We start from the raw sequence: 25,401 nt of genomic DNA on the forward strand, positions 1-25,401 counted from the left end.
AACGAGCAGCAAGACCGCGACCTCCCCCCCTCTCTTCAGCCGATTAGGCGAGAGCCGGTAATCGCCTTTAAGGGGGAGGGATTGCAATCTTGCCGTTCAATATCAGCAACGAACGGTTGTTTTGCTCACCGCGAGATGACGCAAAAAGAGACTATGGTTGCTCTCGCTCCTGCTTGAACACGCTGCCAGCAGCCGCCGGAGCGCGCAGACCATGCGTCGCCGTATTCCCTTTCATGAATATTGACACTGTACATTGTGTGGACGAACGACGCGGCATATTTAGGTCACATTATTGATGTGTCTCCGCGAAACAGCTCCTTATCTTTCGAGCCGTGAAATTTGCAGGATCACAATAGAGAGTTTTAGTGCCACAATTCCGCTGTTGTACGGAACGGTGTTCCAAGGAACAACATTCCGGGAACAAGCTCTCTTTAGGTGGAACGTAGGAATGTCACCGTTCCGTTCAGAATCCGTGGAACTGTAACAGTAAGGGCCGGTTCACGCTAGCAGCAAGCCTGCCGTAATGTCAGAGTGCTGTATACCATCGGCCGCCGCCGTATGCGGGAGAGCTGGTCAGAGTGCATGGCAAGCTCCTCCTACAAACATGGCAGTCCTTCCGAATGCAGTTGTCGCCCGCCTCGAATCTATAAAGCGGCCATCGTGCACTCTGTTGCTTGTAAGCTCTGAACTGATGCTTCCGTTAGCTTTAGACTCATGCCCTATAGATTCGACAACACAGTACTCGAATCGATTCGGCACCGATTTTGATAACCATACTCAAATATATGATGTTCTAGGCCTAAGCAAGCCTTCCCAAATCTTGGAGGTCATACGTTACATGTTTGTTTGTTGTTTTGCAGTTCTGGATAGCTGGCCCCAGTTGTCCAAACGCCTGCTTTGCGGATGTCATTTTGAACTGCTGTGCGCTTTTTAAATACCGAACAAGCTAAAACACTATATTCAGTGCTGGAACGTAGGCTGAGAACAACACGTACGACATTAGCGTGAGAACCTCGGAGCAAGGAGCTAGAGCGCTCGAAGTGTCCCGCTGCAGACGCAGACGATGCGGAGAGGCGAAGGCAGACGACGCGGCTCCACCGTACCGCTCCTTGGTCGCTGATCGGCTACGTCACTCTCCGGCAAACGACAAGCGGTGCAAAAACAGGTCTCGGGCCTATTTTTTGAGCTGCGAAAAACGGCAGATATGCGCGAAAGAAACAGCCGCGCACGTTTGCTTGAGAACGTCAACCGTCAATTGGCGAGGCATGTTTGGCGCGAGCGTGAACAAGCCTAACTCGTCACACCTGCAACGGAACGACAGGAGAAACTTCTCCCCTATTTTATCAATGCCAACCAGATGCGCCCGATCCAGCCGTTCACCACCCTCTCCTCTAGTCATTTTCCTGTTCTCGCTCATCGCCTATCCTTCGCGTGTGCTTTGCTGTCATGGGGGAGGAAGCCCCCTCATTCAGTGCTAGCGAAATCATGCGAAGTAATTTTCTGTTCAGTTGTGTAGAGATCTCCGGGGTGGTGTCTTGCATTCCTTGTGTTCACTACGTTGGTGGTCACGCTGGCGGTCACGCTGGCTTTGTAAAGATACGATGTTTTGAGATAGCGTGTCGCCGTTCGTGGCGCTATGTGGGCAACCAATGGGGAAGCGTCACTGCAACGCTGCTACATGCGCTGAGCCGTGATGTGGTGGCTTGGTCGCTTAGAGCCACAAACAAGGAACAAGAAAGAACAAATATGACAGACGTACCATATTGTAGTCGGAAACACGTCTATCGCATCTCAGGGAGAAAGCGCTCGGAAGCACGTGCATGTGACGCAAGCAGTGCGACCCCTCACGAAGCGTTGCAGCCTGACCACTCCCTTAACTAAGGTGAACCAACGACTCCCGTTGCTAAGCGCGCGTTTGTACCATGGCATATGCGTCGGCAGGAGTAATGGCGTTCCTTTCGTAAACGTTCCACGGCATTTAAGAGGCGCGCGCACACACGCAGCACATCATGCAGAACAGAGTGGATGACTGTGACTGACCACGTCACATTAGTGATTACGCTGCATCCTGGGGAGCTATTTCTTCTAATAAACGATTTCGCAGTAGGTCAATAACAAATAAGACCTTGTTGGGACCTTGGTCTGACACCAACAATGCAACTGTGGTCATAAGAGTGGTTATAGCCTTTTTGGAAGCAACTGGACTGTATGCCCGACTAAAACGTTTTTCTCGGCAGGAACAGATTGTATATACTCACCTCTCTATCTCACCATCGTCAACCATTACTCTTTCTTTTCCCCTTTTTGCTCCCCCGGTGTAGAGTAGCAAGCTAGAGCAGGTTATCGTTCAGGCCGACCTCTCTGCTTTTCTGTAAATAAACCTCTCTCTCTATCTCTCTATTCTTGTGGTGTCCAATTCATAGACATGTCCAATTCAGCCTCCCCTGATTCGCTGCAGCGCCCAGCCAGGTACCAGTCTTTCTTCCGCAACGTCATTATTTTGACGCCACGCAGCTTTCACAACTCTCGACACAAATTAGAAAGGCGGAATGCGTTTCGCCACAACAAATGCTGCCTCCAGAGATCCGCCTGTAGACGCACATCTTTGAGGCCATGCATAGACTCCATTCACGCGTCATAGTCCTTGAAGAAGGTTTAACGCGACAGCGCGTCTGACGTACCTGAAAGGTCTGTACGCATTTCTTGCATTAGTCTTCAAACATCTCAACACGTTCATGCGCACCTGCAGACCAGTCAAGATTGTTTTAAGTACTGTTACTCTACAAAAGCGGTGATGGCGTAGTGGTTTGAGCATCCGCCTCGCATGCAAAAGCTCCGTGGTTCCAATCCCGGTGCCGCGCCATTCCCAACCGGATAAAAAAATCCGCGTGGTGATGGAACTGCATTAAGAGGCCCGGGATGTGACCTCACCGGTGGCCACCACCGGTAACGCACTCCCTCACTAAAGGAGGATTGGCCACTCTGGTGCAGTCCCTGGCCACTACCTCCAACAGGCATACGTCGATCAACTCACGGCCCTCAGTACCCAGCAGCTGTGAAACGACTGACCACGACGGCGGTTTGATCTGCAACGAAGCAGAGGGTACTAAGAATCTCTGGATCCGGACAGGCCGCCATTAGAACCTGTACTTGGCAACGTTAACGCTAGAAGCTTATCCGGTGAGAGAGTCTAGCTGTACTGTTCGAGGAGCTAAATGGCGGTAAATGGGATATAATAGGGCTCAGTGATGTTAGGAGGACAGATGAGGCCCATACGGTGCTACATAATGTGCAAGTCCTTTGCTATTGGGGCAAAAGAGAACTTGGAGCGGGGTTCCTCATTCACAAAAATATAGCTGGCAACATAGAGGAATACTATAGCGTTAATGAAAGTTTGGTAGGTATCGCAATTAAACTCAATAAGAGATACAAGATGAAGGTGGTACAAGCTTACGCGCCTACATCCAGCCATGATGACGCTTCAGTTGAAAGCTTCTATGAAGACGGGGAATCGGCAATGAGTAAGGTAAAACACAGTATAATATACTGATGGGAGACGTTATTGCAAAGGTAGGGAAGAAGCAGGCTAGAGACCAGGCAGTAGGAGATTATGGCATCGGTACTAGAAATGCCAGAGGAGAGATACTAGTAGAATTCGCAGTACACAATAAAAATTACGGATTTTGAATACCTTCTACCGAAAATGAGGAAACCGTAAATGGACATGGAGGAGCCCAACCGGATAATATAATGGCGAAAATAAGAACGAAATAGAGTTCATAATGAGTGCACACCCAGGCATCGTGCAGGATGTGGAAGTGGTTGGCAAGGTACGATGCAGTGACCATAGAATGGTACGGTCCAAAATTCACCTAGACTTGACGAAGGAACGACAGAAACTGATACGTAAGAAGCCAATCAGTGAGCTATCGCTGAGAATGAAAGTACAGGAATTCAGAGTTTGCATCAGAAGAAGTACTCGGCTCTTAATAAGCAAACCAATCTTAGCGTAGATAAAATGAATGATAATCTGACGAGTATCATTACGGAGTGTACAGTGGAAGCTGGAGGCGCGGTAGTTAGACAGGACACTGGCAAGCTTTCCCAGGAAATGTAGAATATCATTAGGAAGCGCAAAACATGAAAGTCTCAAGTACAACAGACAAAATAGAACTGGCAGAGCTTTCGAAGTTGATTAATAAGCGTATAGAATTCTATGTATGAAGGTATAACATAGACAGAATTGAACATGCTCTGCAAAACGGAGGGAGCATCAAATCAGTGAAGAGGAAACTTGGGATAGGCGAAAATCGGATGTATGCACTAAGGGACAAAGAAGGCAAAATAACTACCAATATAGATAGGATAGTTAAAATAGCGGAGGAGTTCTACAGATATCTGTACAGTAGCCGGGTCAACCACGACCTTAATACTATATGAACTAGCAGTAACACAAAGACACCCCACCAGTTATGATAGAAGAAGTCAGAAAAGCTTTGGAGAGCATGCAAAGAGGCAAAGCTGCTGGCGAGGATGACGTAACATCAGATCTGCTGAAAGATCGAAGACAGACTGTGTTAGAAAAACTAGCCACCCTGTTTACGAGGTGTCTCCTGAGAGGAAGAGTACCAGAGTCTTGGAAGAATGCTAACATCATCTTAATACATAAGAAAGGAGATGACAAGGACTAGAAGAATTAAAGGCCTATCAGCTTGCTATCCTTAGTATACAAGCTATTTACAAAGGTAATTGCTGAGAGAGTTAGGAAAACATTAGAATTTAATCAACAAAGGAACAAGCAAGATTTCGAACAGGCTACTCAACGATCGACCACATTCATACTATCAATCAGGTAATAAAGAAATGCTCAGAATATAGCCAACTACTATACACAGCCTTCATAGATTACGGGAAGGCGTTTGATTCTGTAGAAATATCAGCAGTCATGCAGACACTGCGGAATCAGGGCGTCGATGGAGCATATATAAACATGCTGGAAGAAATCTACAGGGGATCAACTGCTACCATAGTGGTTCATAATGAAAGCAACAGAATACTAATCAAGAAGGGTGTAAGGCAGGGGGATACAATCTCCCCAATGCTATTTACCGCGTGCTTACAGGAAGTTTTCAAATGCCTAGAATGGGAACCGTTAGGGATAACAGTTAATGGAGAGTACCTTAGTAACCTGCGCTTCGCCGATGACATTTCATTGCTGAGTAACTCAGGGGACTAATTCCAACTCATGATTAAAGAATTAGACAAGGAGAGCAGAAAGGTGGGTCTTAGAATTGATCTGCAGAAAACGAAAGTAATGTACAACAACCTCGGAAGAGAGCAGTGCTTCAAGATAGTTAATAGTGCACTTCAAGTTGTAAAAGACTACGTCCACTTAGGGCAGGTAATAACCGTGGAGCCGATCCACGAGATTGAAGTACCTAGAAGAATAAGAATGGGGTGGAGCACATTTGGCAAGCAGTCTCAAATTATGACAGGTAAATTCCCACTATCCCTCAAGAGGATATAACACTATCTCTCAAGAGGACGGTATATAACAGCCGTATCTTGCTGGTGCTTAGCTACGGAGCAGAAACATGGAGACTTACAAAGAGGGTTCAGCTTATATTGAGGACGACGAAGCGAGCAATAGAAAGAGAAATGGTAGGTGTAACCTTAAGACACAAGAAGAGAGCAGAGTGGATTAGGGAACAAATGGGGGTTCAGTATATTACAGTTGATATCAAGAAGAGGAAATGGACATGGGCCGGGCATGTAGCGCATAGACAGAATAACCGCTGGGCATTAAGGGTAACTAACTGGATTCCCAGAGAAGGCAAGCGGGTTGGGGGGAGACAGAAGGTTAGGTGGGCAGATGAGATTACGAAGTTTGCAGGCATAAATTGGCAGCAGCAAGTACAAAAGCGAGTTAACTGGCGGAACATGGGAGAGGCCTTCGTCCTGCAGTGGACGTAGCCAGGCTGATGATGATGATGATGATGACTACAATTCGTCTACTTAGTTTCTGTTTACACTGGGAACGTGCTGGCTGGTTTGGTGCGCCGATGTGGTGCAGCGTGCCATGACATCAAGACTCACCGTTTTTTTTTTTCGTAACTCAGCCCGCTCCGGCGAATTAGACATGCCCACGAATAGGACACTACGAGAAAAGCTTCCCTGGTTGCAACTTCAAGGGGCCAGCCAGAGGTGCAGGCAAGTGCTTGACGCGAGACCGACCACGTGCAAAAGGGGCAGTTGATTTTGTACACCAGAGCCCAACACTCCAGGGTTGTCGTCTATCGCAGAAAGGAAATTATCATCATGATGAGACAGCACGCGCTCTCGTCATCCTTATCTATTTTAATCTCAAAACACGCGCATTCATTTTTCCAATGTGGTATCCAATGACTATAGTCGGCGAGAGATCCTGTAAAGAAAGAGCAAAAGGAAGAGATATAGGTGAGGGGAAAGAAAGATTCATTGCAAAAAAATCACAGCTTATCCACGGAGTGAATGGTGATAAGTGGTGCGAAGCTTCGAATGACGTTAGTGGTAAACCGTGAATAATTCACTGGCCAGGTCCGTCCGTCCATCCGTCTGGCTGTCTGTCCGTCCGTCCATCTCTCCATTCATTTGTCCATCCGTCTGTCCGTCTGTCTCTCTATCTCCTTCAAGGAGGTTTAAAAATATTTAAAACCTCCTTGGTCTGTCCGTCCACGTGTCTGTCTGTCCATACATCTGTATGTCCATCGTCTGTGGTCTGCCGATCCGTCTGTCTGTCCGCATGCCCATCAGTCTCTATGTCTTTCCGTCCGTCCATCTTGTAGGTGATTTCTCCAAGTGCCTCCATCTCGCATCTTTTCATCATATATTCATTATATACAAGTACCGCCATTCAGTGGACATTCCAAAGACTAAAAGGAGAGGTGGCTACTACATGTAAGAGACGCGCGGCCCACGTCTTGAGCTTCGCCCGTAAAAAAATTCTTGGTGAGGCGAGTTTGGAAACCACCTATCCACGATCTGAAGGCGACCGTAGTATCAGCTTGTCTATCCATTTTTTCTCTTTTTTATAATATTTATTATATGGACAAAAAACTGACACGTTCCCTGTGCTCGTATCACAGTGCAACGACGAACACACAGCATTTAGGAATCCCTATGCGTCTTTAGATGGAATATACGGAGGTCTTTTCTAATCATACACCACAACGGCAGTAAGGGTGCATAAGCACCTTACTATTCTAAATGCCATTCTGGCTGACCCTCAATTTGATCGTATATAGTGTTAGTTTAGTGGCCATCATAATTAGGTGGTTGAATTGACTTGATAAGTGGGGTTAACGTCCCAAAACAATCATATAATTATGATAGACGCCGTAGTGGATGGTTCCGTAAATTTCGACCATCTGGGGTTATTTTACGTGCACCCAAATGTGAGCACACAGGCCTGCAGGTTTTTCGCCTCCATCGAACATGCAGCCGCAGCAGAAGGGACTCGATCCCGCGACTTGCGGGTCAGCAGCTGAGTACCTTAGCTACTAGACCACCGCGGCGGGGCCCTAATTTGGTGGTATGTTGAAGAAAATATTGGTGATGCGTTTATCTGTAACATGCGCGTACGCTAAAATTGCGTAACGGAGCTTAGTATAGCAATGGGTTCGGAAAGGGTAGTGAGTGTGAGAGGGGTTGAAAGTGAGTGAAAAACGAATATGAAAATTGACCGCGGGAGATTGAGAAAGAAATACAGAAATAGATAGAAAGAAAGAACGCAAGAGAGCGATTACGGAGAACTGGATGTATGAAGAAAGAGAAAAAGAAAAATGGGAGAGACGGAAAGAGAAGGAAAAAAAGAAGACAGGAAAAGAAAGAGAAGCACTCAGAAATATGTTGTCCGATTGCGAAGAGGAGTTGCAGAAAATCGCAAATCTGTTTTCTGGACATCAGTTTCTACCAGCACTGAAATATTCGATACACCAGTTTCTACTAGCACTGAGAAACGCCTGAGTATTGTCCCTTTCCATGCGGTTTTCTGTGAAAGAGATTAAATGATGTAGATCAATATCTGAAGTGCAGCATCTTGAGTGTATCTTTGAAGACCGGCTTGGAAAGTGCCACATGCAATGAACTTGAAAATGACGAACACCGAAACTGCAGTCTCCGGACAATTCGATTGGGAGCGTCTATTTGGATTTATTTTACCTGCTTATAACAAGCTGTCGGCAATGTCATATTCTTAAAATATATGTTGCTTAATGTGAGCTTTAAGTTGCGTAGTTTTTTGTGCTCCGGGATTAACTAGAGTGAAAAAAAAACTCTAGCGGATTAACTAAGATTAACTGGAGTGTGAGTTGTCGTTGTCATATTTTGAAGACGCACTGTTATAATATCTCATGTTCTCTTTGTTTCTTTTGCGATGGTCTCAACCTTGTAATCAGTGTATTTTGCTCATGTAAATGTACTCTTCTTCTTACCATTCATAACATGTCTGTCATGAGTATTATAATGCCACGTTCCATTTCTCAAGTTTTGTTGTCACCCCAAAACACTACACAATTCTCAGCACGAAACGCGCGTGCAGTTTTCGAGAAGCTTCCGGACTTTAGTAGATTATTTCGATAAGATTACGCCCACTCTGCGAACTGTACAGATTATTCTGGAACCTATGCCACCTTCAGTGATAACGCTAGAACGTTCGATGGCAAGAGTATAAATGCCGACGCACTTCGCCGCTTTCAGTAGTTGATCGACGGCCGACGCTCCGTTCGCCGCTTACCTGGCGCCAGGATTCCCGCGACCAGGCACGCTGCCAGTCGTCGACCCCATCTTATCGAGCATCAAGCGAACCCCTGGACAACCGCCCGGCTCTGTCCAGGCGTTCATCGTGAGCCAACGCCCGGGCACCACAGCGCAAGCCGTGGGAGCCAGGGCCAGGACGAAAGTGTGATGGCTTTCGCAGCGCCACCGCCGAAAGCTCATTGCTTTAACTTCAGCGCTCCAGAGGGGAGCACCGTCGACGACATCATAGATGCCCTCGAAGCAGTAACCGGCCCAGCCGGTATCAAGTCTCTCCAGCCCATGGGATGTGCAAAGTTCGGCACCACAGCCGCAAACGTCCATGCAGCCACCAAGCTGAAGAGCCGGGGCACCATTCTCTTGAACGGCGAATCAGTTCCACTAGTCAGCGTAGGTCCTGAAATAGTCCACGTCACAGTCTTCCAGGTACCGCTATGGGTAAGCGACGCAGCCCTAGCGACTGCTCTCTCCACCTACGGCAACGTGCAACATATCCACGAGCTAGTGTTCAAGTTCCGCCCGCGGGTTGGCACAGGTGTCCGTTTGGCGCGAGTGGAAATGAAAAGCCAAATACTGAACTTTCTGACAGTCCAAGGCTACAATGTCATGTGTGACTACCGGGGTGTCAAGAAAGTGTGATCTAAGTGCAGGAATGCTGGCCACATCGCCAAAGATTGTGCCACGCCCCGTTGCACGCGCTGCAACGTGTTTGGACATGCCACAGAGGGATGCGAAGAACCGTCCCGCAAGTGCTCAGGCAGCCATGCAACAGCTGACTGCGTACGTCCGAAGTCCTTCGCAGCGGCTGCAGCTGCGGCAATCGAAGAACAAGCGTGCACCGACCTCACGCCCGCATTGCAAGATGATTATCCGGCGCTCGAGCCTGCGAGCGACACTGACACAAGTGACACTGACGCCCATGCTGAACCACAAGATGCAGGAGACCTGCCTCCCCTGTCTGAGAAAGCCTCATCAACCCTTCACACCCCGTCCGAGACCAGCGACTTCTCGCTTGACACCTATGAAGAACACAGCTCATCCAAAGCCGAAGCCCGAGTGCCCGTACTTAGCAGAGACCACGAGAGCTACAGCTCTGACACAGTTGGCACCACCAGTAGCTCCGAGGCACCGAGAGCTTCGATGGGAAGCGGCACCCGAACGACGGGACGTGCAGACGCTCCGATCATCGGCCCAGACAAGACCACAACAGTGATTATGCCACCGACAATAACGAGCGCCCACGCCAGTAAGTACTCGGCTCAGACCCGCAAACTGAGCCTGTCACACCCCATTTACCAGATTACAGGTGCGGCCACCGGTGCGAGTGTTGGTGCCAGCGTCATGTAAATAGACCGTTCAGCCACCAAACGAGCCCGCCCACCGACCACGGACTGAGGGCTCTACGGACAGTAGTAAGCCCCAAAAATTCGCTAATGCTCTGACGACATCAGAGCATTTCTCTCTTTAGTCATGTTCATTCGTTGAGCGCTCGCCCCACCCCCTGCAAGGGGTTTCTTTGAAGTTTACGCGCACTCTCCTTTTTTAAAAAATGGCTACGACGTATTTTCTTTTCTTAAACGTCAGGGGTTTCAGATGCCAAGATAAGCAGAGAGAAGTCGTGCACTTCGCAAGGTCACGTCATGTCGACATCCTCTTCTTACAGGAATGTAACTTTAGAACCCCTTTTGATGTGCAATCCGTTTGTTCATATTTTGGAGTCAAAGCCTTCTTTTTTGCTGACTGATTCAAAGATGTGCAGAGTCGGAGTTGTTTTCTTGACACCAGCGTTACGTCGAAGAGCACACTGTGTTTATGGTTTTGACGGCCGCACACTAGCAGTAGACTTTGACCTCCACGGCAGACGAGTAAGGGCGCTCGTAATATATGCCCCAGCTCAACGTGGGGGCACGGTCGATTTTTTTCAATTCACTTGGCTCATTTATGTTTGACAGCTACCCTACTTTCTTAGTAGGGGATTTTAACTGTGTTGAGGACACCGACAGAGATGCGCGCGGACGCGGACAAAGCAGGTAATACAGCGGAGTGTTAGCGCATTGCGACAACTCATCCGCAATTTCAAGCTCAGGAATGCGTGGGTCGACACTCAGAGAAATGACTTTGTTGCAACATGTTAACGGGGTCCCAACATGACCCGACTCGACCGCTTCTATTTTCCAGAAGTGCTAGCCACACATGTACTTAGTTGCGAGGTCCTACATTTCCCACCGGATGTTCCATGCATTACAGACCACTTTCCAGTGTCTGTAAAACTTTTCTTTGAACAATCCACCACATTTAGAAACCATTGGAAAATGGACACCACACTCGTGAACGACCCGGAAAGCGTAGTATTACTGCGCAATGCACTAGAGCAAGCATGCAAAAGGCCGCCCTAACCGCGTAACTGGGACGCATTGAAACACTGTTGGCGCACCGAGCTTATCAAAGCGGGGCGCGAAAGGAAAGCGCGCCTGACGACAGAGATAAACGACACGCTAAGAAAAGCGCGCATTGTACGCAGAGGCGAGACGCTGACGTTCGCAATGCACGACTATCTCGATCAGTTAAAGGCGCGGTACGAACTTTTGCTACGTCTTAGTTCGCGCCCGGCTGCGCATTCTTTTATCAACGGACGACCGGTTTCAGATCTAGCTGTTCATCGAAGTGTTCGCAAGGGCTCCTTCGGTGAACAAATGCATGTCCCTTTCGTTCAGTTGCCGAACGGCGAACAGTCTACACGAGCAGAAGACATAATTAGGGTCTTTGAAGCACATTTTTCATTGGCGAATCACAATCACCCTCGCACAAGCTAAATATGTCGCAACTGGAACACACGTGTCGTATCATGTGCATGCAGTACGTCGAAAACGAAATGTCTCTTCTTCCCGCTCTTTTTTTCCCCTTTTTTATGTTCCCCATGCAAGACATTGAATGACAATTATCACGTGCATTTATATCAAGAACATTGCATCCCACTGTGGGGTGATCGTCCTGATCTCACACACTTCCCGAGTTCCAGTTGTTCAATTCACTTCTACTTTACTTGTTTTCCTGATGAGTGTCACCTGGTGGGAAGGAATTTGGGTAGAGTAGAGAAGAAATGGCAGTCATCTCTAATTTATTATTTGTTTCAATGTGTCGCGTAGCAGTCATCGGTGACGTGTTCGTAGGTACGTGCCCTTATTTTCAGGCGCTTCTGAAGGAAAATTCCCCTTTCAAGAACGAAAGTTCTGGTCATGAATTAAGGGAGTGTCTCGCGGAAACGATGCGGCGGGTTTATTCCACGCCCCCCGCCAAGCCTCTTCGATACATTGCCTCTTCGACTATTTCTAATCATTTCTGTAGCCTCCATTGACTCGGTGGCGTCGGAGGAGAAAGATATTTCCTTGAATTATAGGAGTCTACTGATACTTATAGATGGCCTCGGTGGAGGCGACCTGAACCCCAGGTTGTGACGTCCACTTGCTTCTTGCCTTATGTCCTTATGAGGACCTCCTAGGCAACCTGTGATGGTTATTCCGAAACTAACTTTCACCCGCACATTCGCATAATCCAACAGCATAGAAGAGGCAGTTGAAAAAAAAGAAAAAAAAAAGCAAGGGCAAGCAAGTACCGCGTGCGCGCGGTACTACATAGACCGAGCATAGGCAACATCGGCGTTTCTCACTGAAGTTGCGTATTCTGTGCAACGTAGAAAGCCACGGAAGGCGTCGCACCTCCTCGCCTCGAGTGGCGCGTCGAGCGAGCGCAGCCGGCAAATGCTGCTCGATGGGCCACCTCTGCAGCGCGCCGCGGCTTCGCAGGAAACGCGCCTTCTTGCGCGCGCGGTTCCCTCGAGCAGGGCTTGCCAAGGCCAACCTGACGCTGCTAACTACCACGGCCTTCGGCTCGGTATGTTTAAGCGCCTGATAACTATGAGTTGCTGGAAGCTTAAACGTGCGTTGATTCCTCTGTTTTTTTCAGTTTCTCCTCGTGGCCTTCAGATGATTATGGAGTTTGTGTGTTGCACATTTTGTTTGAAACAGCTGGGGTGTATACACCGCGACGCGAGTATCGCAGTCGGGGTGACCGTGAGCTTGGCAAGCGAAGGCGCGTTTCGTAAAACTCGTTAGCTCTTCCGTCCGTGCGATGAAAACGCCTATACGCGCCACGTCCTGTGCATCCAAGTGGGTGGAACATTACGCCGCCGCGGTGCTACACTCAGGTCACCGAGCATGGCACGCAAGTTGGGTGGACAGTGACGCCGTACGAGGGAGTGACAGTTATGGCCACAGGACGCTCTCCTTGCCGAACCGATTTGTACATGTGCGAGTTGGGGGATATCATTGACACGACACTGAATGTCAAGGCCCCATAAAGCGGCCATGTCTGTCACCACCCCCCTTTTTTGTCAAGAAAACAACAACAACAACAACAACAACAACAACAACAACAAAAGCGCATTGAAATCTTTATAAGTAAGCGGCTGCAGCCCGATATCTGCGCGTCGACCGGGTATTTGTTCCAGGCCGTCACTGCCGCCGTTTCTCCAATAACGTGTTTTGGGCGCCCCTTGCACGGCGGCTTCTTTTTTTTTTCTTCTTTCCTTCGTTTTCCTCTCGATGCGTGTATTGCTCATCTGAATGCTGTTCTGCGACCTTCCCCGTGTTTCCGCTGGCGCCGCTCCCGCTGCTGCCATGAACTGTCAGCCCACTATAACCCTTTTACTCCTTCCCACATGACCCGTGACTATTTTTATCGCATTACTATAACGCCTTTATTCCTGAATAAATTGGCTCAACTCCAATCCGTCATGCCCTCCGGTAGTGCTGCGTCGATGCCAGTCGCGACGGCCATCGATGTTCTCGTACAACCCTGATGCATTGCAAAAACAAAAGAAAAAGGAGAGAGAAAGAAAAACTTGGCTTTTTGAGCGGGGTTGTGTGTTTCCACGGTGGTTTCCTTAGAAACTCACTCTTTAGGGCCTGTACACGCGCTATCCGCAGCGCACGTGGGGGGAAACCTTTTGACAAGAAGTGCTTCGCATCATCGTGAGCGTGGCAAAACCAACATGTTAACACGTTCCCTCAAAGTATTCAAGAACCCTGATATTATCGAAGCCGACTGCAGGCCCACTACTGGTCGCCAAACGGGATTTCTCGCTGACAGCACGCCGGCACTGCAGGCTTCTTATCAGCGGACCTTCTTGGTCACGCAGGCGTGACACGCTGAAGAAATGTAGCATAAATGTCTGCAGTACATTCGAATGCAGTGCAGCGGTCACATGGAAGGGCGTTTTAAGTTGGCTTACATTCAGGTTGTGTCAAACGGAGAAACAAATCCTTGAAAGTCACTTCTGTTTATAGCGAGGGTCTTGTTCTCACGGATTCGAGGCCTTCAGGTAGTGTGCGAGAGATTATAGATAAGCCGTCCACTGTATCTCAGCAATGTTCTCCGAACTTGCCGAGTTCACAAGTGTCTTTAATCGCGGAAGGGATGGACTGTCGTGATTCGATCGTTTGGGCAGGGCCTTCTTTTCATATGTGATTCTTAAAGAGAAAAGAAGAGAAAAGTGAGCCCGGTAACTGTCTGCATCAGAGTGTGACACCTCAACAGAAGCTCACGAGGGAGGGGGGTAAGGAAGGATTAAAAGGATAGGATTAAAAGGTAAATAGATAGAGGGAGGAGAGAGCGAGGCGCAGGGACAGTGAACGACAGAAATGGCGGAAGTAAAGAGGAGATAGGAAAGATGTAAATGGTCGCAGGAGTCCGAGGACGGGGCACCACTCAGTGAGAGCTCATGTCAGTGGCAGGAGATGGCGTATGGGGGAGCCCAGTCGGCTAGAGCTGCGCTGTCGTCGGAGATCGCGGGGGCACAAGCGGTCAGCACGAAATCCTGAGAGCGGGTGGGCCTCTTCAGTTTTCTGAAGTTATATGCAACCGTATCAAGTTTCTAACGCTTGCTATTTCCTGCGTGCCCGTGCTCCACGGGCTTTTTTACTGCGCCCACTGTGCTGATCTCCGCTGTATGTGGTGCGCCAACGAAAGCAAAGAGGGGTGTCTGAACTTGAGTATAGCGATCGCTCGTGGTATATGCGCCACGCTTCCGCAACGCGTTGAAAGCCGTTTGAAGGGACATTGCAGCGAATTTTTTTGCGACTATATCCGTTGACTGTGAGAAACGTCAGCGCTAGCGCTAGCGGAGTCTAAGCGAGAACAAAAAAAAAAGAGACGCCAAAATCAAAGATGACCATCCATGCTCCCCAGTCTCCACCCGAGCCCTCCACGACGTCGTAGGTTTCGAAAAACCTCTGCTTGGATCACCAATTAATGAATTACTGATGAATGAGGCGCACACTGCATTCTAAAGGAACTATCCATCGCTCGCACTCCACCCTGATAATTTGGTCTTTTTATTTGGTCTTTTTAAAAAGTTTTTTTTACTTGCATTACTGCTACCCGTAATACCACGTGAGCACACATCCTGCCGACCTCTCCAGCAGTCTATCCTATTCTATTCTTAATACCAGCTGTCAGCGACAACCACAGGGAAAAAACGCAACACGTCGTCTCTCTGCTAGGGCCGCGGACGGCGCTGCGCAAACATGAGGGACTAGAATGCCTAAAGAGACAACATACTCGAGGGTTTGTTTTTAGCATGACAGAAAATCAGAGATGTAAAGATGTAAACAATGTGTTTGGATAAAAGATGAAGTGTAAACAACGTGTGCTTTTTTGTAGTTTCTCATTTTTTAGGTTATGAATAATCTTTCCGAATAAAAAGCAAAATTTTTTTTTCGAACCCAGTTTGTTTTGGAGGTTTTTTTTCGAAATAAGTCGTCGTTAAAGTGGTCGACAGAGCGATTATTCGAAACAGTTAAACTATGTCAAAGGAGAATAGGTCGACTGAAGAGGCCAACGGGACGGCTTTATGCTCTGCCATAGTACAGTACCTAATACTCTAAATCGTTAACTACTTTTTCTAAACACATACGGATGGCATTAAGGGACGGCCTGTAGCGCTCTCCCATAGTAGAGCACATTACGTGCTCAAAATCGTCTTGTTCGCAAAAATAGTTGGTCGCGGCTGTAGAGAGGGGCAGCGTATGGCTCTCCCACCATTATGTGACGTAACGGGGCCAGAAGCGGGGGTTGAGACGCTGAGTGCTCTTCCGACTGACTAATGCGTCGTTCTTAATTAAATACGGGCAGTCCTACGTAGACGTATTTATTAAAGCCTCGTGCTTGCTCGCGCTGAACTTCCATTTCAGCGCCCTTGGTTCGGAAATATAATATTTCAGGAGTGAAGAGCTCATTCAAACCATTTGCGTGCTTCCAATACGTGAACCCCCTTTCGACATCCTTGCCTTTCGTCGGAGGTCTGCGTGCCGCCGGAGTTGACGTCAGCGGCCCGCGCGCGTAGGCGTCGCTCATGTCACGGCAAAAGGTTCTGGCGCTGCGGAGAGCTTCTTCCCAGGGGCGGCATAGAGGCAACCCGGCGTGGGCTGCTAGCCCGACGCACCCAATGACCGGCGGCGGTGATTGACTCAGCGGCCTGGGACAGCGATTTGCCGGCCGGGCTTCCGCGATAGCATCTCACTCGCTGCCAAGCCTTCTCGCGCTTCCTCCCTGCGCAGTGACCCATTTTCTGGAGGCGAAAGCTGCCCGCCGCGTGCGATTCAGTGTCGCTTTCGGGGCGGCTCATTATCTTCGCGGGCGTCGGAGCTGTCGTGAGCACGGAGGCCACGAGCGACGATCGCGCACTCGCGCATCACGTGCGACTCCCCCGTTCGTTCTCCGTCGTCGTCTCTCCTATCGACCAGCCCGCCATCAAGTGCAGCTCCTGTTCCGGAGATACCGCGATCGCCACTTCAACGCGCTCCCGTGAAATCAAATCTCGCTTTTCACAAGGACGCCATGTTCTTAGAATGGTGGGGATGAATATTTGCTCATTTTATTCTCTGGCATTACATGGTTCCGTTACCATCGCCGGTCAATCGAAGATTAAGCCTGTTGCATATCATGCACCGCAGCACCGACGTGGAGCGCGAATTAGATTGGCCTCACTGTGCGCGTTGTTCCGATGGCTCATAAGGTCTTATAGGAGGATTATTGTGGAACCGCACAAGGATTCAGCGGATTTAGCATTTTAGCCTAAATCTGTGTTAGTACATTCGTTCCAATTCAATGCAGCTGCCATATGCGGGAATCAAACTCACGACCTCGATGCTAGCAGCGGAAGATCTCAGCCTTCTAAGTAATCGCCGTTTGTTCTTTGGAAGGATCAGTGGAAAAATGCAGCTTATATCTGTTTACATTCAGTGGCGACGGGAAGTATACAGCCATCAGCTCAACAAAACACTTGCAGTGCTCACCCAATGGTTTGTAAACTGTGTTGTATTAAGCTAATAAGCTCCGCCGCTGTCACATTACAAGCGGTTGACCCCGAAATCAGCGTGCAATCTGGAGACGTACAGCAGCTGTATATTTGCTGGAGCTTCAGTTCACAAATGAACTTCCCCTTAAAATGAGTCCAGCCATCACTTTTCTCTCCGTTAATAGTTTGACTATTTACGGCAAAAAATTGTTCAAAGCGACAAGACAGCAGAACTATCGCTTAGGGCGGCGAACTGCCATAATCCACTCTTGACGCCTTTGCTGCTCACTCTGCTTACAATGGCAATGGTAGAATTTGACAGGCAGTTTTCAGATCGTCGAATTTAATTCTTTTTTTGTAGCAGCTTACAATGCAGCAGAAGTGCCTGCTTTCCAGGATGACGTCAAAAATGCGAAATCGAACCTCGAAGAAACACATTTTACGTGCGCGATCAACCAAGCGCGGCCCAGCCGCGATACCGGAGATTTGTCGTCTCTCCGCTAGGGCCGCGGACGGCGCTGCGCAAACTTGAGGGCCTATAGAGACAACATACTCGAGGGTCTGTTTTTAGCATGAACTGAGAAAATCAGAAATTTAAACAATGTGTTTGGATAAAAGATGAAGTTTAAACAAAGTGTGCTTTCTCGAGGTATTTTGCTTTTTTTTAAGTTGTGAATATTCTTTTCGAATAAAACGCAAAACTTTTTGTTCAAACCAGGTTCGGCGTGGAGGTCTTTTTGCAATAAGTCGTCATTGAAATGGTCGATAGGGCAACAACTCCGAAACAGTGGTACACGCGCAGAAGCAACCGTGGGTGGCATTTAGGGACGGCCTATAGCACTCTCCCATAGTGGAGCACATGACGTGCTCAAAATCGTTACTTGTGTTCACAAAAATAGTTGATCGCGGCCGTAGAGAGGGACAGCGTATGGCTCTCCCACCATTGTTGAGATGCATCATGGATGGATGGATACGGCTGTACTTTAGATCGAGCGGTGGCTAGCGCCACCAAGCCGCAATACTTAATGAACCAAAAACTAGATTTTTTTTGTTTTCGTTAAAATAGTGAGGTTGAGGATTCGTACTTTGCAGTGAAGCGTTTAATTTTCACGCGTGCCTTGACTTTCACCCCTAATCAGATAACCTACTTCTAGTTAATTATACCCGCTTGAAGTCTATTTTGCCCTCCCTGTCGCTTTGAAAAACTCTGCGCCATCATCCTGAACCTGTTGAGGGCGACGCTCTTAACAGAACATTATCAAGTGTTCGGCAGTTTCTTCTTCCTCTCCACACGCACTGCATACCGTGTCTACCCCTTCGTATATGGCCCGATATGTCTTGGTTCGCAATACTCCCGTCCGCGCCTCAAACAGTAGAGAACTACCTCGAGTATTATCATAGATCTTTTCCTTGGCAATTTCCTGCTTAAAAGTTCGATAGATATCTAGTGCGGACTTCTTAATCATGACAATTCTCCACATATTGGTCTCAGCTTCCTTCACCTTCTTAACCGATAAGTATTTTTGGTTTGGCGCCCTGCTGTTTTCTAAGTATTTACCAGTCAATTTTCTGGTTCGCTTCCTCCATTTTGTATCGACATTCTTCGTGTACAAGTAGCTGAATACCTTCCTAGCCCAACGCTCCTCCCCCATTTCTCTCAATTGCTTCTCAAATTTTATCTTGCTGCTAGCTTCCCTGACCTCAAATGTGTCCATCCCGTATCACGTTGTACTCCCTGATTTGGTGTATTGCTGTGAGCTCCTAAAGCAAGCCTACCTATTCCACGTTGCTTAATTTCTAATCTTACTTGAACTTCTGATCTCATGCACAAGACCACATTGCCGAAAGTAAGACCAGGAATCATGACCCCTTTCCATATTCCTCTCACAACAACATGCCTATTGTAATTCCACATTGCCCTGTTGTTCATTACCGCTGCATTCCTGTTACCTTTAGTCGTCAAGTATGTTTTGTGTTCCCTTAGGTACTCGGCCCCATTGCTTACCCATACGCCCAGATATTTGTATATATCTGTTATCTCTAGCGTGACCTTCTGTATTCTATTCTCACTACCTTCATTGTCATTAAAAAAATGGCAGCATATCCATGGGGTGGATGATGGAGAGTGGGGCGAAGCATCCGTCCGTGTATTCGTTCTTGCTTCCGTCCGTACGTGCGTCCATCCATGCGTCCACCCATGCGTCCATCCGCCCGTCCGTGCGTGCGTCTGTACGTGCGTCCGCACGTCCATTCATGCGTCCGTCCATGCGCTCGTCCATGCATCCACCCTGCGTCCGCCCATGCGTCCATCCGTTCGTGCAGCCATCCGTGAGTCCGTCCATGCATCTGTCTGTGTGTCCATTCGTCCATCTAGTCAACACTCCAAGTACAACAATCTCGCATCTTTTCATCATATATTCCGCATATAGAAGCACCGCCATCCAGCAGACATTCCAAGGACTAAACGAAAGGTGGCACACGCACACTTTCTTACGGCTGGCGCTTCGTGTCTACTTCCCACCTTTAACCACCTCGAGTTCATGGTATACACTAGTTCACTGTATCCATGGCACTGCGGCCCAACGCTCGCTAAACCTTTCTGAAACAAAGGAGGTTACGTCCAGCAAGTGTAACGTAGCAACCTTTTCTTGTCAGATAGTGCTCAATGTACATGCCAATGGCTGCTAATGGGGAATGAGAGACAGAAGAATTTGGCTTTTAGTTAACGCGAACGCTACGATTTTTTTATTGTTCAACAACGCACAGGAGAAATCTCCCACCGGCACCCCCTTGGAGGTCAAAGCGTAAGACATGTTACGTACTACGAGGGACAAACGGGTGCCGCTTTGAGGAGCTTCGCCCCTAAAATCATGACTGCTGATTTTTCCTTACTGAATCTGAAATCTAACCTATCTCCCTCATCACCGCAGATGGCCACCAATCTCTGCAAATCTTTCTTGTTGTCGGCCATTAGCACTATATCATCTGCGTAATCAAAGCTGGTAGTGCCTGTTCAATGAGTTTCCCTTGTTTGACGAAAGAGAGGTTGAAGCCCTGTCGACTTCTTTCTGATTTCGCCTCTAATCCTTGTAGGTACATCATGAATAATAAGGGTGACAGGAGACACCCCTGCATAAGCCCTCGTTTTACCTCTGCAGGCTTGGATAACTGTTTTTCCCGCTTTATAATTACCTTGTTACCTTTATAGATATCTTTTAAAAAGATTAGTGACTACATCTTCCACGCCTAGTGTGTCCAGTATTCTGCATAATTCCTCTTGAACCACGCTATCGTACGTTCCCTTGATATCCAAAAATGCTTGGCACAAGAGCCTGTGTTCCTTTTCTGCTATTTCGATGCACTGCGTCAGTGAGAACAGATTGTCTTCCAACCTCCTGTGTTTCCGAAACCCATCCTGCAGTTCCTTCAGCCCCCCCCCCCCTCATCCTCTATCCATGCCTGCAGTCTTTCCTTTATAATCTGCATCACCAGCCTGTAGACCACTGATGTCACTGTTATCTGACGGGGGTTGATTATGTCACCTTTGTCCCCTTTTCCTTTATACATCATGCTCATCTTGCTAAGTTTCCATCCATTGGAGACTTCACCATCGAATAATATTTTGCTCACTGTCTCTCTCAAAGCCTGCTTAGACTTCGGACCTAAAATCTTTATCAGCACAACTGGAATGCCATCTGGGCCTGTTGATGTGCTACTAGGAACCCTCTTTTCAGCCCTTTCCCACTCTCGTTGTGAAAATGGAGCCATTGCGCCACTTGGTTTATCCTTGTCTATTGTGGTGCATAAAGCACTTCCGTGTAGAAATTTTTCTGTCATCCTTGTTCTTATATATTCGATAGCTTCGTCCCCTTCTAGCCTAGATCTTTGAGCTGTAGTTATAAACCTCTGATCTAGGCTCGTGTCATTTCTTAGGGAGTTTAGATGGTTCCAATATTTCGCAGCTCCCTTTCTATCTTTTTTATGTACTTCTGCCAGCCACTAAGCTCATTTTCTTCTAGTCTTTTCATTAATCAGAAGGGATGCATCCCTTCTACAGCTTAGAAACATTTCCCATTTTCTTTAACACCATCTGTCGGTTCAACCCACCGCTTAGCATGTCTGTGTTCCTTAGAGGCTTCCTGACGTTTTGCTATGGCTCTCTTAACTTCCTCATCTCATTAACTTTTGGGTTTGTGTCTTCTTTTTTGGGGTGACTTCTCACGATCGGAGGTAATCTTGAAGCAGTTGAACCTAGAGCCTAGGTTAAGTGAAGTCCAGAAGGAGGACCTGAGAAAGATTGTTTCCGAGTTTGAAGACGTGTTTTCGGACCGGCCTGTTAACACGATGGTGATCGAACACGATATCGAGCTAACTTGTGAGGAGCCTATCCGTAGCAAGCCGTATCGTTGTTCCCCTGTGCAAAAGCAGATCGTGAAAGAGGAGATCGATAAAATGCTGGAGTTGGGAGTTATAGTACCGGGCGAGAGTTACTATACATCCCCTCTAATATTGGTTCAAGTGCCAGGAAAAGATCCGAGGCCATGCATCGATTATCGGCGTCTTAACGCCATAACTTGAGACCAAACTTACCCGAGACCAAACCTAGAGGAGAGGGTGGAAACTGTGCCACAGTCCAGCTATATTTCCACGTTAGACCTCGTGCGAGGGTATTGGCAAGTCCCCCTTACGGAGCGTGCTAGCCGCTATGCCGTATTTGTTTCTCCATTTGGAACGTATCGCCCACTTAAGCTGAGCTTTGGATTGAAAAATGCGCCCCTTTGTTTCTCAGGCTTAATGGACCGCGTTCTTAAAGGCCTCTCTGAGTTCGCTCTGCCGTATCTTGACAATGTCGCCATCTTCTCCAACAACTGGGAAGAGCATTTCGAGCATTTACGCGTCGTGCTGGACAGGTTGAAAGCGGCTGGCCTTACCCTGAAACCCACTAAATGTCACCTAGGGTGTGGCGAGGTGTCTTACCTGGGGCACGTTGTGGGGCGCGGCCGGCGTAGACCTTCAGAAATTAAGATAGCCGCCGTCGTGAACTATCCATGACCAACCACAAAATCTGAGATAAGGGCATTCTTGGGCCTGGCTGGATACTATCAGCATTACGTACAAAATTACTCTAGCATGGCCAGCCCTCTAACTACCGCACTTCGAAAATTCGAGCCGGTTAAAGTAGTATGGGACTCAGAAAAGGAGAATGCGTTTTGCCAGCTAAAACAGGCCCTAAGCGAAAAGCCCGTTCTCATGGCACCCGATTTCTCTAAGAGATTTGTGATTCAATGCGACGCGAGTGATCGCGGCATGGGAGCTGTATTGTGCCAGGAAGACAGTGCTGGTAACGAAAGGCCAGTTTTGTATTCAAGTCGAAAACTCGGCGGCAGGGAAGAAGCATACAGTACCTCTGAAGAGGAATTCGCTTGCCTCGTGTGGGCCGTTCAAAAGCTAGCTTGTTATGTCTCCGGTTCGAGGTTTGTGGTCGAAACGGACCACTGTCCTCTAAGCTGGTTAATTAACATGTCGCCTAAAAGTGGCCGGTTACTGAGGTGGAGCATGATACTCCAACAGCACAACTTTGACGTTCGCTACAAAAAAGGAAAGCTAAACGCTAATGCAGACGCATTGAGCCGTGCGTTTAGTTAGTACCTTCTCCACCTTTCGCTTTCTCGCTGGTGATTCGGGGCCGAATTTCATCCTCACCACGGCCGTAGCTGAGCGCTCTCGTCCAGAGTGAGCTCAAGGAGCTAACTTTGTGTTCTATTCTATTTCGTTACGTTGTTGTACGTGTAAAAAAATTGAGTTCTCACTTTAAGAGTCTTGTGTCCCACATGTGCCTCTTGATGTAGAGGGAACGAAATTCCGGTAGACACGTAGCTAGGTTTATGTTGTACTATACTTTGTCTCGCGTTCTGTCGGGTGGCCGAGGGCACTTGCTTGTGTCGTGTGTTGTCTGTTGTCGAACCGTTCTTGACAAGTTGCAGAACCATCGACAAGTGCTGAAACCAAAGATCGTCAGAAGAGACGAACGAAGATGGTCGACAAGTTGTGGCGACAAGCCAGTCGAGCTGGGATCCGTTCTCAAGAATGGGATGTGTTCCCGGAACAGAGTCTGGAGCTGCATTCTCCCCATGGCCCTGGAGGCGAACCTGGAGGGACCTGCCGAACGAGCGCACCTGACATCCGAGCCAAGTGGAAGCAGCTCGTCTTTCCGGCGCATTGTCTGGCGGTGGGGGTGCTGTTATGCCTGCGAGTCCACAGCGAACGTCCATGCCTCTGAAAAAGGCAATCTGTGTCAAGGCCAGCCCGCGAGCCCGCCTGACGCGAACAACTCAACGGCGTCTTCATGCGGCGGTGCCTCTCTGCCGCGCACGCACAGTGAGTCACCTCAGCCAGCGAGCCCGCCGAGCAAGCAATCGGCGCCTTCCTGTCTGGCGAGTCTGACGCAATGCGTGGCGACGTCACTCGTCCTTGGGTGCAGCCACGTGCAGCGCAGCGGCTCCAGATTTGATGAGAATGACGCGGCCCAGCGGTGACCCCATTGGAGGATTCTGACCTCATGACCAGCGGTCCTTCTGGTTGGACATTTGGTTACTCAAAGAATCCACCCGGTGCATATAAAAAAGCCCTGCGGCGCGTCGCGAGGAGTTGACTTATGTGTCAGAGAAGAGAGCTCGGTACTTCGAGTCTCCAAGTTATCGGCCCCAGTGCCGAATTTGTAATGCCTCTCTCTATATATGCTGTACATAAACCTTGTTTAACTCACTGTCGTTCCGTCCGCTCGTCTATCAGCTCTGCGCAGAAGCAGTCGCGAGCTGAGAAACCTACGCTACCAAACGGCTGGTGACCTTCCCAGCGGAATTCATGTTGGCGTCGCCGTCTTTCAAAACAGTGGTTGCAGCGGTGAGATTCGTGGCGCCCTTCGTAACGTCGTCGGAGGCGCGCTTCGCAACAAGTATTCGTGTTTGAGCGGGGATTCACGTAGGAGAAAAAAAAGCAAATAATGGCCAGCCGCAACTAGTTGTGAAGAGTTGCTGCTGAATTTTACAGTTGGTAGCAGGGGTAGTTGGGTGAACTTGCAGAAATAGAGGCCCACTAAAAATTGCTTGTCACAAAGCATTGAAATAGATTTTACAAGTTGCTAAGAACGCTTAAGATGTGGCACATATCCGCCGTATATTATTGTGATACTTACTATCGGACCCTTTTAACGGGTTCTTGCCTTCGCCGTTGCCGTCATACGTTTCATGTAATGTCCCAATCAATAACATCTTCCGGCAAATTGTATGTTCCACTCGGGAGTAAAAGCGTGTGAGTACTGGTGATGAGCGTGGTCCCATGGAGAGTGCGTGCGATAACCTTGCCCACTGTGTAAAGCTAGCCGTCAATTTCTCCTCAATCATTGAGAAAATGCCCTACTCGTCTTCATTCATTTGAAGAAAGACTGATAATTGAGGTCTAGCGGCGGCTTCGGCGTAAATGAGCGCGGTGGTACTGAGCGGGACAGCACCCTTGCTGCCCGGCTCAGTTTCGCCTAAGCCGCCGCTATAGGCCTCCGTCCTTCAAAGCGGGTGTGCCGGCTATGTAGGCCCACGACATCCATTGGAGCTGACTGCAGCCCACCAAGCAGTCCTTTAAGCTATCGCTTTGTCAATCACGTTCTGGTGCACCGGTGGGCCTTGTCCCCTCGAACCGATGGCGCCCGTCTGACAACCGCCTTCTTGCTTTGTATGTGGCTACGCCGGAAAACTGGTGGGCCATAGCAATCCCGTGCAGATGCTTCTTGTCGCGTCAACCGTCACCAGCCAGTTGAGTTGCCCCTATTATGACCCAACATTCTCATCCAAGGCTTCACTACATGATGATTTATGAAGTAATTGATACCTTGGAAGTGCACTTGTACTAGTTGCAGAGGAAGCACATAAGGTCCCGATGATCCGCTTTCTTAGGACCTCTGTGAAGTTCTCTGTCACATTCAGGCGTGTAATATAGCGTTGCAAGGAAATAAAGGAATGACCACGCGTCATACGAATCACGTAACTTGGAGTTGGTTGGTTGTTCCTTAGAGTCCGGGAGCAACCCACCATGGGGGATCGGCCATGAAACGGGTGGGGCCTCATTTGAGAGATGGAATTGTTTTACCAGCCGGATTATTTATATAAGGATGATTACACAAAGAACCAATCGGTAAACGATAGATTTGAAATAAAATAACTAGAGGTATTACAAAAAACGAATAAGCTAATATGGTT

This window comes from Rhipicephalus microplus, chromosome X (assembly GCF_043290135.1).
Source record: "Rhipicephalus microplus isolate Deutch F79 chromosome X, USDA_Rmic, whole genome shotgun sequence".
NCBI classification, from domain to species: domain Eukaryota; kingdom Metazoa; phylum Arthropoda; class Arachnida; order Ixodida; family Ixodidae; genus Rhipicephalus; species Rhipicephalus microplus.